Consider the following 13,120-nt stretch of genomic DNA (forward strand, 5'->3'; position numbering starts at 1 on the left):
GAGTTACATACCCATAGGGGTCCATTCTGTTCCTTACTATCATTTAGCTTGGGACCCCACTTTGAGAACCAATGGTTTATGTAATATAAATATAGCTAATAAAATATAAATATAGCTAATAATTAAGTGATGCGTGTTGCGACGCATAACTGCAGGGCTAATGTTGTTCTCATAGCAGACACTGAGGACAGTGTGCGGTGCGGGCCGTGTTTGGACGCAAGATGGCCGTGGGGAAGTGCTTAGGTTCAAGGGGCGTGGCCTTCGGACGTATTGTGGTGGCATCTGGAAGCACGCTTCACAGACTGGCCCCGCATTACATCACTCCTTGCTGTGATCTTGTGTGCATGACACAACTTCCCTGTTTCTATCTTTCCAGTATAGGCCTACTGTGAGACAAAAGACAACCTCACAACCTAGAAGGTGTCTCTGCCCTGCATGTCCTTTCAGTTTGACCCCCCAGGACAAATGACCACTATGAGCGGTGGGGGAATTCCAAACAGAATTCCTTTGAAAAAGTCGACATGTGGTCCATAAACATGGACCTACACACTAAGCAGCTGAATGATAAATATGATATAATAAGTTAATTAATGAACTCCAACCAAAATATTCTATTTGCTTTTCAAGAAAAACTAAATAGATGTTGACTTACAAAATAGTAATAGTCATTTATTACCGTATGTATGCATAACTATGAATCACACAGGATTATGCTGAGAACACACATGTAACTGTATAAATTAATAACATAATAAAATGTGCACAAAATGTAGCAAAAAGGTTCCCGGTTTGACCCCCAACACTGTTAAAGTGCCCATGAGGAAGAAGGAACTGAACCCCAACTGCTCCACAGTCAGTGTGGCCAACAGTAGACGTGGTTATACTGGGCAGTTCACAAGTTCTGATGAGTGTGTGTCTGTGTGATTGAGATTGTGAAGCAGTTTGTTGCTGAAAAAGAGCATTTGTGGTCAGCAACCCTCACCCCCCAGATAAATAAAGCTAAAAAACACTGTAAACCCTATTCAGAATTAGATGATTTCCCCCCTGAAAAAGAGAGAAACTTGAATTTGAATTCACATGGGTATGTCACTTTTCTGAAAATGTACTCAGCACAGCAAGGAGGGAAGCAAAGGTTTTGAAAACAGTTTTCATTTCAATAACTAAGAAATTCACAAGATTCTTGATTTTGATGTGGAGTCCCTTGGTTGTCTATCTCTGCTGTTACATCACAGCAAGAATATATAACCTAGGTTTGAACCTGGAACCTCTATATGCATGTTATTTTCCTCCCGGTTTCCTCCCACACTAAAGACATGCATTAGGGATATACTACATGAGCAAGGCATTGGTCTTACAACTAGAGCTGCTCCCCAGTCACTGCTCAGTGGCTTCCCACTCCTCCTAATTGTTAGGATGGTTTAAATACAGCAGATACATTTATAAAGTATAACTTAACAGGACAAAATAGTCAAGCTTGACCAGATATACATTTTAAGCCATTTAGTATGACTAGAAAAGTAGTTTTTTTTAGGCTGCGGGAGGAGCAGTCAGGCCAATTAGTATTCAAAGAAACTTCCTGAATTGTAGAAAAGGGGAAGAGGTAATAGATGAGTAGAGACACAGCAGAAAGATAAGACAAACTTTACCATCAAGAAGAGAAAGGAGGAACAAACAGAAAGAGATACAACAACACAATCAACACCATTTTCAAGTAAGGGTAAGTAAAATACATTATTCTACCTGAAATATGAAAAATGTTTTGTTGTAAAATAATTAGGACTGTCAAACTAATTTAATTGTTTTCAGAGTTAATCACAAATTAGTCATCCGTTTTTTTATCTGTTCATTATGTACCTTAGAGGGATATTTTTCAAGTCTTTTATACCCTTAACATGGGACTGGAAAAATATGCTAGCTTATATGCAAAAGTAGTTTTTATTATTGGAAATCAATGAACAACCCAAATGACAAACATTGTCCAGAAACCATCAAATGGTACTGCATTGCATAAAAACAGGCTGCTGCAGGTGGTATAATGATCTGTTAAATTGACTTAGTAATGAGCACTGTAGTTACTGTAGCGTCCACCTTTATGCTTATAAAAGTTCACTAAATTATATATAATTCTTTACATTAACACTAAATGACCATGACAATCTACAACATATAACAGCAAAACATTAGGAGCATGCTCACGGTCATGGAAAACTGTATCCTAAACAACGGGTCAGGTAGGCCAATTGGCTAAAATAAATCATTTTGTGATTAATTCCTATTAAAATAATCAATCACGATTAACATAACGTTGAGTTAATTGCAATTAATCGAGTTAACTTTGACGGTCCTAAAGATTATACATTCATACAGATGTTCTCAATGCATGCATTGCTATGGTTGTTGAGTATGGGGAAGATTGTAGGGGAAATAAAAATGTACAAATGTGGTTGTCATAAAGATAGAAGTAGTTTCATATTATTCATTTACAGTGTCAATGATATCTAAGTACTGTCTGTACTGTAAGAGTCCCAGGTTCTCCCAGTGCAGCACAACCAATGAACCAGAATAAAATATTATTTATTGCACATATAAACTAGATTTGTCTGATTTTGAACTGAACAGGCTGTCCTGTGGAGACAAACTGACTGAGAGGATGTTGGCGGTCATCTGGATGACACTGCTCTTCTCTGTGATGGGCGGTGTCCAGAATAAAGGTACTGACACACAAGTTAGCTTCTTTTGCTGATGTGCAATCACATTTCTTTTGTAATTACTTTAACTTCATTGTGTATTGTCTTGTCCACTTATGTTCATGCGTATTGTGCAACCGCACGTCACACATTCGATTTTGTTATTAAACATACACTAGGGACAATACACTGTAGAATTAATATGCTAATGATGACACATTTGGAAAAGTATTGGTTTGATTGATCTCACACTTCATCTAATGATATGTTGTTAGAAAGTAAGAAAATAAATTGATGAGATATTTACTCTTATGAATGTTTATGTCTTTGCTTTAAACAGATCCTTCTCCCTCAGAATGGATTAATGGATTATGGAGTATAAAATTCAGTGAAGAGCTCATAACATCTGAGGCTGGACTCTGTATTGTTATCCCATGTTCTTTCACTCATGATACTACTACATTCACTCCCAAATCTGCAATATGGTATCATAACTGTGACCCTACAATTAAGAACTCTAATTGTAAGCCAATATTCGACTCCAAGAACACAGATGAGGCTGAGGTCTCGTTCAGAGGACGAGTGGCCCTGTTGGAACCAGATATCACACAGAAGAACTGCAGCATCACGATCAAAGATCTTACAGTGTCCGATACTGGATCATATCGATTTAGAGTTGGGGGCTCAACAAGTGCAAAAGCTGACGATGGATATAACTTTGATCTTCAAAAGACCCTCACAGTTACAGGTATTCTTCCTTGTTTTAATGATTGAAAATATTGAAAATAGCCTATTGTCACTAATTTGGTCATGTAGATGCGAGGTTTCCTCCTGAAACCAACGATATAAAGATGATCCCATGTTTATTGTTTGGTACCATATATAAAACATGTCTTTGATAGTTGCATTGAACAATGTAATGAATATTCAGCTTATGTTTTCTGTCCCACCATAGGACCGACTCAAAAACCCAAAGTAAATGTTCCTCCTGTTGTGATAGAGGGACAGCAGACCACACTGACCTGCACCGCCCCAGGGCTCTGCTCTGGAACTCCTCCCAACATCACCTGGACATGGAGGAAGACAGGACACGATGGCTCTCTCATCCCAAGTAGTGACACTATTTTCGAAACTGTCAGCCAGAGACACAGCTCAAATTTGACCTTTACCCCTTCATCTGAACATTATGGCAGTGAAGTCACCTGTCAGGTGACCTTCAAGGGAAACATTAAAACAGAGGAGACTGTGACCCTGAATGTTACCTGTGAGTATAATATGCCATCCTCTTTGACCCTGTGAGCTTGTAGATCTGCTATTTGTGCTGAATGTTCACCTATTATGACATGCCCTGAATAGAGATGGTAGGGTTCAAGTGGTTAATCTTCATTTGTCATGTTTCCAGAACCTACTATAACATGACTGGAAAATAGCCGACCTAGAAGATTTTAGATTTTCACTAATCTTGTGTAACAGTCTAGTATGTTGAAGTAGGGCATTCATTTATGAAAAAATGTAAACGGTTTGTTACCCATGTCTGTTGCTACCATATTGCACATTGCTGAATTAATTCAAATTGGTTAATAATTGTCAATTTGTGTCAAAGACCTGAAGGAGCCGACAATCAGAGGGAATACCACAGTAGGAGAAGGTGGTACTCTGAATCTGACCTGTGATGTTAACAACTCCCCTCCATCTACTACTTTCATATGGACTGACTCTAATAAGAAACGTATGAATGGTACTGAGAGGGCCAATCTAGTCATTCCTAAGGTGACAGGAGAACATTCTGGAAAATACAGCTGTACAGCACAGCATCTGACCAAGACTCTGTCTACGTTTACTGATATAACTGTGATGAGTAAGTACAAGGCACTTGTCTGCTTTGAGGGAACATCTTATTTCCCATTCTATAGTACATACACATTTTCTTTCATGTGATTTTTATAGTACATCTTTGCTTATTTGCCCTCAGCCTTTCCAGTGATCCTCCAAGGATCTGAATGTGTGCACAGCCTCCAGTTGAGAACTCTGATCTGTGTGTGTATCAGTCATGGGGTTCCCTTGCCTACAATCACATGGCCGGTATTAAACAACAGAAGTATGAATTCTTTAACGACAACAGTGTCGAACTTCACAGTCAACAGTACTTTCTCCTTGACTTTTGATGACGACTACAACACTGTTAAGTGTGTCAGCAACGGTTATGGGCCAGAAGTGAACAAGACACTTATCATCATAAAAAAAGGTAATAACATACATTTAAATATGTGTACATTACTGTCAACACTGTACCTGTTTGTTACAAATGTATTTATTAAGAGAGTGTATCATATTGTCCCTGGTCAACAAATATTATATGTTCCCTCTTTCTTCTAGATAAAGGATTCTTCAGTATCATTGTGAAGACTATCATTGCATTTCTGATTGGGCTTACACTTTCCATGACCATTTGCTGTTTGGCAAAAGCATGCAACAGGTGGGGTGCCACATTTTATGTTCAACAGCTGTTGGCACTATCTTGTTTGTTTGTGTTTGCAAGAATTGCAGATATTGTCCGTTCCATTTAACATTTTATTGAGAAATATTAAACTCTATTTTGTTAATAATTTACCACAGTTTTGCCTAAACAGCGTTGCCTTTTCTTTCTTTTCTCTCACAAAATGTCTACTCAGATGCACAGAAAAGAAATCCAGGGACCAGGCTGATATGCTGCAGATGGTCACTTGTCAACAGGTATTTCAGTTTGTTGTTTCTAGTGATCATCTATATTGGTCCTACAGTGGAAATGTAATACACAAAGCTATTTCCACTTTCTATAACTTTGATATTTGAGAAGTTTCGGAATTCTCATTCAGAAACTTGAAACTCAGAAAATATAAAACACATAGGTTTTCACTGAACGCGTGTCTGTTCAAAGAAATGGTTCGGCATCTTTATCAATTACACATTCTTCCTCGCCTCACAGACAGGAGGACAAGGAGGAGATGGAGACGAGCAGACCCCACGGCCTGAGGAGAAAGAAGTGGAATATGCCAGCATTGACTACACCTTGCTGAAGAAGAGAAGTGCCGAAGCAGAGCGCAAACAAGAGACAACAGAAACAGAGTATGCTGAAATCAAGAGGGAGGGGGGGAGAAAGACGCAAGACAGCAGTGCAGAGGACAGTGGGACATTAAAGAGGGAAGACGAGGAGGAGGAAGCAATAATCGGACAGAATGAGGAGAAAGGACACTGTATGACTGAGGAAGAAGAGGGTGAGCCTCTTTACGTCAGTGTTAAAGCCATTATGGGACAGCGAGAGACTCTGGAGGGAGGAGGTGAAGCAGACAGAGACCAGAACAGTGGAGCACCAGACAGCTCAGTCCCCCAGCACGAGGAGAAAGAAGTGGAATATGACAACAATGACTACTCCCAGGTGAAAAAGAGAAGTGCTGGAGCAGAGCACAAACAAGAGACAACAGAACCAGAGTATGTTGAATTCAAGGGGGAGGGCGGGGACAAGACGCAATACAGTAGTGCAGTCAGAGGACAGTGGGACATTGAAGGGTGAAGATGAGGAGGAGGAAGCAATGATCGGACAGCATGAGAAGACAGAACACCTTATGACTGAGGAAGAAGAGGGTGAGCCTCTTTACGCCAATGTTAGCTAGATGTATTTCTTCGATAACTTTTTTTATTTATTTTTAATAATTCTTTGGGAAAATAGAAAAATGGCCAGCTCACGTATTAGGAGGGTCACCAGAAAAAAATAATGGGTGTTTTTAATGAATCTATCATGGTTAAATGGAGTTTGAAGTTACAATGGGTGTGTATGGGAAGGGACCTGAGCGGGGAGGGCCTTATAACATTTACATCAATTATCTAAATACTAAATCAAGCAAATTCAAAACTGTTGAGCCTGAGGGTAGACAATAAAATGACAAAAAGTTTTTTTGAAAGTGAAATATCCCTAATGCTTTATTAGGCTGTCAGCTTATGTTTGGAATGTTTTTTAGAATTGTGATGTTTTTTAACCCTGAGATTTGGGTTTTGTACATTTGTATTGAAGGTCAAAATGGACATTAGTCATTGTGCTATATGATAAAGGATAATGATTGTTGATTGCTTGTGTGCATTTATGATTGTATAAGAACTTTATTTTCAATAAAATTATTTTATAGTTTGCCTATTCTTTTGTATATTTGTGAATACAAGGTGTACAAGAAGAACAAATGTATTATGCCTGATATATGGTGCAGTAGCAATGTGTTACACAGCCTGGAATTAAAACAGAAATGTTCATCTGCTCTGTTTAAGTTCTGAAATGTATGATTATATAATAGTTTATTACAATAGATCAAATTACTATTACAATAGAAGTCCTAAGCCACAATCCTCAAAATGACTCTAGTTGACACAATGTCAATGAATGATGAAATGTTTATTGATGAAAGGCCAGAACGCACCAATGCAACTCCTTGCAACTGCCACAGGGGATATTGGTTGCAAGTAGTTGCAAGTAGTTGCATGTTGCAAGGTGTTGCAAAGAGTTGCATTCTGGCCTTAAACCTGCCTTTTTAGAGATTGTGGTGAGGGTCCCCTGCAATGGTTCTATTGGCTTCCTATACTGCATATTGTACAATACAGCATAATGTATTACTTTATATATGCATGTGACTTTTTGATCTACTTGGCAAGGGTAACCTGTTTTCCTTAAAAATATGACAATAATTGTTTTACAGAAGACATCAGTATTCAGTACGGCATATAGGGTTATGGACTTAAATTGTGTCCTCAACTCATACTCTTTACTGACATTGCAGAGACATGGAAACATTTACAAAATATTAGACAAATAAGCTTGATGATCATTTTATTGGAAATAAACTTCTCATAACAGAGGTTCGTCAAGAACTTAGGATTCAGACAATGTAAGCCTGACAAACAGAAGAGAAATGATATTACTTCCCTACGGCAGCATAAATTGGGCATGGTACAGAGGGGTCATCCTTCTTGAACACTTTGTAGACACACTCTTTCAGATCCAACTCTGCCACACAGTCATCAGGAAATTACCTGGGCTCTGAATACCTGCAAACACATTTAACATTAGAAAATGCAATGAGTCCTGACTTCACAAGTGAATCAATTGTTTTTCCCATAAATTGAACATAGGAATTTGCTGCGTTGTAATTCATCATGGTACTACTTACGCGGTACAGCATCCACCGCAGCCACAGTCCCAGCACCGACTGTTCCTCCAGCTGGACCCTTCTGCATGCCATGTGCCATCCACATCATCATAACAATGAGTCATACCTGTTGTTACATAATATATGCAAGTTAACTGTGTGTGACTTACACAAACTTGGTTTGTGTGTGTGTGTGTGTGTGTGTGTGTGTGTGTGTGTGTGTGTGTGTGTGTGTGTGTGTGTGTGTGTGTGTGTGTGTGTGTGTGTGTGTGTGCGCGCCTGTGTGCGCAATCTTTTGCTTTGTTACTGTTCTGTTGGACTTTACCTGGCTTCATGGGATTTTGAAAGCAGGCAGCTTGCATCACTGAAGGCAGGGCACATAACAGTAGAGCCAAAGCCAAGTATTTCTTCACAGGAAAAATAAAAATAGAGTAAGTTTGAATATGCTGGCCTTTAATGAATTGCTTCCTTTATAATGTTATACTGAAATTGTCTATTTTTAAATTGTTAATCAGAACACGCACTAACAACATTGATGTTTAATCAGTAATAATCAATCATAATACTAAAAAAGACAATATCTGTTCATAATGCGGAGCTTTACGTGTAGCCTATACATTAATGAATGTATAATCTATCTATTTAAACGTGTGTGTGTGTGTGTGTGTGTGTGTGTGTGTGTGTGCGTGCGTGCGCGCGCGCGCGTGCGTGCGTGCGTGCGTGTGTGTGTGTGTGTGTGTGTAGTATAGTAATGATTACATTTCAAGCATTTTTAACAGTCATTAATATGTTAAAGGCTATTCAGTCCAGAAGCGAGGGATCCTATAGTAAAGCAGCTTCAGCCCTTTACAAAGTTCTCAGTCCATTTCTCCTTGATGTCCATGGCAGTTTGACACCAGATATTCCATTGCATAAACTCCTATTCCTAACAGCACAGTGAACAGGACTCCAAATATAGAAGGAAAGAAAATTATACAAATAATAATAATAAAAAAATAAAAACATAGAAGTAAAATACATCTGAAGTTATACTTCAATAGATACACTACAACTACCATATGTATTTGTATCTATGTCAAACAAAACTCACCATGGTGACAGCTGAACAGGACCAATCTTTGTCTTTTGTTGTAAATATGTTTGTTCTTGATGTTTGCTAGCCTCCTGTTTTAAAATATTGAGTCCTTTGGAGAGACTTTGGAATTAAACAAAGGGGGGGGGGGGCATGTGTCATGTGTAGAGCAGACAGTGGTTCTCAACCTTTTCAGGCCACAACCCCACAAACGAATCAAATTTGAAGTTTTAAAAGAAAATATCCAGTCGAGGTAGGAAGCTGATAAGAAATATGTTTATTTGTCGAATGCAACGGCATCAAAAACAAGCATGTGTCCCATGCAAGGCTTTGGCCTTGCATGTCCTTTCAGTCAGCCCATCTCCTCCCAAAAACTACCAATGTCACGCAATGTGACATATCTCCATTTACAGAATGCTGTACCCCTTCCAACTACACTGATTACGTTCCCCATTTTCAACTGTTTTTTATTATATTTTGACACTTACTTTGGCAATGTGTATTCTCATGCCAATAGCGAATGGTGTACGTATGTAAACTATGTGGCTGTCTGATGTTGACAAAGACATGAAGTAACAGTGGTTACATTCAACTCAGTCCGGCTGATGTTGACAAAGACATGAAGTAACAATGGTTACATTCAACTCAGTCCGCACTGTCAGTCTTAGACCCTTTACAGAGTTTAGAGTGCCATTGCTCTGCAAAGCTTGGATTGCACCAAAACGAATATAGCAGCATAATACAGCCCATCTTGAAATCACAGACAAGTAGCTAAGGTGGGGCGCCTGGTGGCTTAGTGGACCAGGCGCATACCATATAGGCATTGCCATTTCGGCATCAATGCCTGTCGGCGTCGCCGGTTCGATTCCCGATCCGAGCGACCTTTGCCGCATGTCACTCCCTGTCTCTCCCCCATTTCCTGTCAGTCTACTGTCCTATCCAATAAAGGCAAAAAGACCAAAAACAAATCTTAAAAAAAAAAAAAAAAAAAAGTAGCTAAGGTGGAGGTTTGTTCCAATGGTTTTGTGGCATCTCCTCCCCTGAGTGAGGAGGCCACTAGCGCTGTTAACTGATGTATGGAAGCATCGTGGGATCCAAGGCAAGCTTCTCTATGTGTATGTAGACCTTGTCCAATGCAAAAAGGAGTGCAAGCCATGTCTCACCAACGAATACATGCAGCCGGCATGAACGCTATGCAAGTCAATGACATCAGTTCCAGCCCACCAGTGGCTACTTAACACTAGCTACCTCACAGGCTCAGAACAGGATCACTTTACGAATCCAAACAGCTGAGCCAAATGTGAACCAACCCTTGTTGGCAGCAGCAAGATGGTAGGGGTCAAGCTAGATTCTAAGCAGGAGAAAGTCACAGGAAAATGCAAATGAGGGAGAAAACATCTTGGGTCAGAGCTGTTCATAGATCAGGTCACTCTAGCGACCTGATAAAACAAAAAAGCATATTTTGCATTATAATGGTTTCATAAATGCAATATATGTGGTGAAATTAATGAGGGAAATCTACAATAAGATGATGTTGGCATAACATCCCTTTTCTGCAGATTTGTAATACAATTTAGAATATATTTTATTTGTAATGGCATGAGTGTCACGTCTTATAAATCATCTGAAATTCAGTGAATAATCAGTAACAAATTATTTACAATTATTGAATAATAAGTAATTTACAAATAGTTTTTCCATGATCTATTAACCGTTTACAAGGTACAAACAGTTGAAGTATTGAACCCAAGTCTTCATGGCGTGAGTAATCAATAGAAAAAAGTCATTTTGGGTGTGAACTACTCCTTTAATGCCTCAAAAATGCCTGCTGGTTAGTGCAATTTGAAATCTTGCAATTGCCCCTTGTTGCAACTTCCCCCAGTCTCCCCTGCTAGAGTCATAAACATGTTGAATATTTTCAACACAAATGCTGCAAGCATATAGTGGTAGGTAAGCTACACTGTACATCAACACAAGTTTTTCAAACTACTGTACTATCCAATAGTCAGCGACTATCTGGTCAAGTTAAGCCAATAATGCCATCAAGTGCTCCTCGATGCAGCCTGGAAGTGGGGCTTCCAGACTAGACTGCCTCCGGTCCATATTAAATAAGTCATCACTGAAGAGGATGTTTTTACCGAAAGTGGTTTGCAGGTGCAGCACTTCGCAGTCCCCTCTAGTGGTTGCCCTAGTGCCGATTCCTCTATCACATTGGTTCTCGAAGTGGGGTCCAGGGTCCCCATGCAGGGGTCCTTGAGGGAGTTCCAGGGGGTCCCCAGCTAAATGCATGATAATTAGGAACCAAATGGTCCCTATGTAACTCAGAGAGTGTACAGGTCCATTTGGTTCCATTTGTACAATTTAAAGCGTGAGAATTTTACAATATAAATTCACTGCTAGAGCTGTAAAACATCTTCTCTCATGGGGGTCCCTGGCATATCTTTTCAAATGGAGGTCCGCTGGCTAGTGGCTAGTAAGTGTCAATTTGGGGGTCCTTGACATGAAAAAGTTTGAGAACAACTGCTCTATCAGGCTTCCTTTTTATGAATTCGCTCAGGAGAGGCGGGCACTGACCATGTGTGGACTTGTATTGTACCGGTAACATTGAACTGCTTAAAAATCTTAGAATTGGCAAAACTCAAGAAGTTTCACCTCTGAAGGATGTTACAGTGGTGATATGAGTGAGGTTTCCTATCAAACACCTTAAGCGCTATGTGCTTCGAGTCACAGCGAGTCTTGCTGTCTCTAAAGGAAGTAGCTTCCCTCAGCAACTGTGTTTACATTGGTGAAGGAATCTTGCTTGCTACTCCCTCAATCCTGGTCTAAAAATGATGGGAGACGGCTCTACGGAATCGTATCGGCGAGGCGGAGGTGCTCGCGACGGTTCCGGTGGTCCGCGGCGACTCCGGCCGAAAAAAGCAATACCGCTACTGACCACTAGTTGAGCAGCTTCCACAGTACAGCTTTAAGTACTCAATGTGTGATAGAATCATGCATTGAAGATGGGATCTAGCAGCACTTACTGTCAGGAAGGGTCTATTTAATTATGAATTTGTTCAAAGTTTTGAAGGTTGAATTTTACTGTGTTTGTGACTGTTTACAAAGGATAGTTATAATAAAATGTTGCCATTGTCCCCTCTTCATTAAATATTGCATGCAAGAAAGACCTCAATAACGATCTATCTATGGAGTTGACTAAAATACATATCACATCTGTTTTTTTAAGTGCTGTATGTGACAAATAGAGGTTGAATTTAACGACAAAGCAAGATCTATTTGTTTGTAATTTATTGTAGAACATGTATAACATGTGCTATTTCTTTCTTTAATGTACAAAAATCTATATAAATTATAATACAGTTGATTTCAAACAGATCTGCTGCTCAAAGACATTTACATACAGTGATAGACTTTGTTCTTACAAATTGCTCAAGCAAAGGGCAAAATGCACATTCACAAGCCATTTCTTATTTTCTTTCAACAGTAGGAACACCACCACAACACCAACAGACCAGCTGTCTGACAAATAAAGTAAGTTATCCTCAACAATTTACTTAGACACTGCAGGAAGTTGTAACACAGCGTTACAGTTGCCCCCAACCGTACATACCACCTATGACTCACACAGGCCATCCTGCAGGCTAAAAACAACAAAGATAACACGTGACAAAGATATCAAATGTTATGGTCATTAAAATGAAACGGGTAATATATATTTAGGTTTAAGACAGTATGAGAAAAATACTGGAGATTAAATAATATACTTTAATGCCTCAAAATTAAGTCTAGTCAAAAACAAAAACTATAATTTCAGTTTGCCTTTTGGAAGGCAGAATGTGGTAGGTAATCGGTATAGGTATGTATAGGCTTTGTCTTTGGATTTTTACAAGGGCCATTTTCCAGGTCCTTAGTAGGCCTACTCATTTCATTGAGAAATATTAGAGGGATAAACATGTTGAATATTTCAACATAAATGCTTTAGTGGTAGGTACATAACATGGAACACAGGTTTTTCAAACTACATAGTTGGTGACTATCTGGCCAATAATGCCACCTTGTGGTCTAAATCCACAAAGCATCAAGTGCCCTCAATACACCTGAAGATGGGGCTTCAAGACTGCCTCAATGAGCCACAGCCAGGCTGTCATAAAAAAAAACACAAATGGTTTAGCACTGCATCAAAAGTGCAG

The sequence above is a fragment of the Nannobrachium achirus genome (genome assembly GCF_963921795.1).
Source record: "Nannobrachium achirus genome assembly, chromosome: 9".
NCBI lineage: Eukaryota > Metazoa > Chordata > Actinopteri > Myctophiformes > Myctophidae > Nannobrachium > Nannobrachium achirus.